Raw genomic sequence first — 3,222 nt, 5'->3', positions numbered from 1 at the left:
AAAGATAATAACATAATTTTTACTTAATTGTAGCAAGTATCTCCACTAAAAATTAAAATTGCTCTATTAAAAAAAATTGTATATAATTTGCGTATGAATGAGGCTTGGATTGGAGACTATATATCGATATCAAACATAAAAACTTATTGCACGCATTGTGGAATAAAAAATAAATAAAAAAATATGTATATATAATTATAACAAAAAAATATTTAATATATGTGATTTAAATACTTTTATGTATAATTAATATATATGTATGTATAAATAAAAAAATATTTAGAATTATTTAACAAAATTAATACATACGTATGCATAAATAAAGAAATTACTGTAATTTATGAAGATTATATATGAATTTTTTTTAAATAAATTTATTTTAATTATATTACAATTAACTTATGAATAATATATAATTATATTATTTTATGAAAATATCTTTATTATAGTTATATCAAATCAATATTCAATGCATCATTAAACTAATTATCAATCATCGATATTTTTATTTATTCTAATCATATTAATTGATATAGTTCTAATTCTCATTCATGTGCAATAATTTTATTAGTAGATAGTTGTATCTACAATAATTATTAGTTGTATCCACAATTTTATTAGTAGATAATTGTATCCACAATAATTCATGTTATAATTCTCACTCATTCTAATAATGGTTCGTTAATTATATAGTTCTTTATCTTCTGCTTTAATTAGTGGATAATAATGATAATAATATTGTATGGACACAAGATTAATTAGTTAATAAATTGAATTTTAATTATTATGTTATATTTTTTACTTATATTTTTATTCATTAGTTATTTTATTTTTTATATTTGCAGTAAAGATTGAATTAAAAAAAATAATATTGATTGTTATCTATTTTATTTATTTAGAGTCATAATTAAATTTGATATAATTGTAGCAAGTATCTATGATTAATAATAACATGATACTATAACTTTAAGTTGTATAATATAATAAAAAAGAACGTAGCAATTTATATCTACTTCCTATAGAGCAATAATCTTATATATATATATATATATATATATATATATATATATATATATTTAGTTCTTTCTTATAAATATTGGCACATAATTAACGTAGATAACATATATATTGAGCAAGTATCTCCATTGAATTATTCATAAAGATTGATAAAAGATAATGACATAATTTTTATCTAATTGTAGTTAGTATCTCCATTAAAAATATTGGCTAATTATTATCGTATACAATGAGTGTGTGTGTCTATATATATATATATATATATATATATATATATATATATATATATATATATATATATAAAGAATAATAGTGAATTGTAATAATTATTTATCATCTAAAAGATTTGTACCTTAGACATAGTTCTTTTCTCTGTTTATTATTTTTCGTACCTAATGGCCTACGATTCTATCAACAGTATTTTCTATAGTAGATTATGTAATGAAAAAGTTTGGACAATAAAGGTAAGAGTAATTAACGAGTAAAAATGGTCTGCGAGTGTTGTTGCAAGATCACGGACACTTGGAAGATAATTGCACAATGAATGTGGTATATAGAGAAGTTTTTGAGAGCTTATAATAAAAAAGTAATAACGAAATCTCTTAATTAAATATATTAATTTATTAAAATTTATTACTATCAATTTAAAAAAATTGATAAATTCTAGGTGCTAATGGGATAATGCATTCTTATTGTACATTTTATAGCTTGAGAATATTAAAATTATCATAAAAAAATTCGTATTATTTTATTCTCCTGATAAACAATTTTATAATTACGTTACACGTTCGTGGCTATTCCAATTTATACATAATCTTCTCCGACATGAGATAGAGTGAGAGGGCCTATTCCACCTCAGATGGTAGAAGGGGCAACTCAGCCTTGTCTTTCCTTTTATTTTATGTATATATTTTGCAGGCATCAAATGATAGTGTTGAGTTGTTATTTAGTGGATTTAAATTATTTATTGTTTATTGGAGAACTTTCTGCATTAGAATTCTCTAATAATTTGTTGTTCATTTTTAGTTGATTTTGATATGTTCTTACACATATAACAATTTGTTGGTGGATTTAGGTATTACTAGATTATTTATGGTCACATTCAGTATATATGTTTGATTTATTGAAAAAAAGTAGATTATTAAAATTGTTTAATAATTATTTTAGAGTTAATACAATTAACACTAAATTAAGAAAAAATAAACAATGCATAACTCATTATTTTTTTATTAGTCAAATTATTATAATTCAAATTAATTTTAACAAAACAACTTAAAATTATAATTTCAATTTTATCACGTGCATGGCACGGATAATTATACTTGTTAAATAATTTTAATTAAGGTTGACATTAATAATTAAAAATAAGATTAAAAAATTTGTTTTGGTTAAATATTTGAACAAATTAAATCATTATTAAAATTAAAAATGTCGACATTTAATAATTTAATATAAATTAGAACAATTATATAATAATAAAGTTAGATAAAATTAGACCAAATCTATCATTTAATAATTAATGTCATCGTAAATTCATTATTTTATTCCCATCATTACCATAATTGATAACCTCTTTAAGAAAATAACAATAATCAAATAATTATATAAAAATAATATATTTCATAAAATTAAAAAATAAGATCGAATCGTATTTAATTATATATAATATATGATTAAGTCACATCTAATATATATCATAGCTATATTTATACTGGATTCATTCCCATATTGGATTATCATTGATCACCATTTATATTATCAATATTTACACTATTAAGATTATTAATATTTCATTTCAAATTGTTCATATTCTTGTATAATATTAATTGGACTAACATTATTAGAGAATAAAAAATTATTCTTTTAGAATCTTAGATACTTCAAAAGAAAAAACATACTCTTCAACATTTATATATTTTATATTTTAGAATTATTTCATGTAAAACTTAAATTTTATTATGTAATATTCATATCCACTATTTTCTTATTGAGTATATATTCAAACGAACAAATATATTAGAAGAAATAACCTTTTTAAAATATATCAAAATAAAAAGAAATTATATTAAAGAATCTAAAAAATATTTAAAATAATAGAAATAAACAGTATATTATTCAATACGAAAGCATATCATCTTTAATGTTTTTTAAAATATTTTTTATTATAATTTTATGGTGGTATATAACAATAATAGACTAAGTTAA

Source organism: Arachis ipaensis, chromosome B7, assembly GCF_059453495.1.
Source record: "Arachis ipaensis isolate K30076 ecotype BB chromosome B7, ASM5945349v1, whole genome shotgun sequence".
NCBI lineage: Eukaryota > Viridiplantae > Streptophyta > Magnoliopsida > Fabales > Fabaceae > Arachis > Arachis ipaensis.
The sequence above is the reverse complement of the archived record's forward strand: the minus strand, read 5'-3'. Positions refer to the sequence as shown.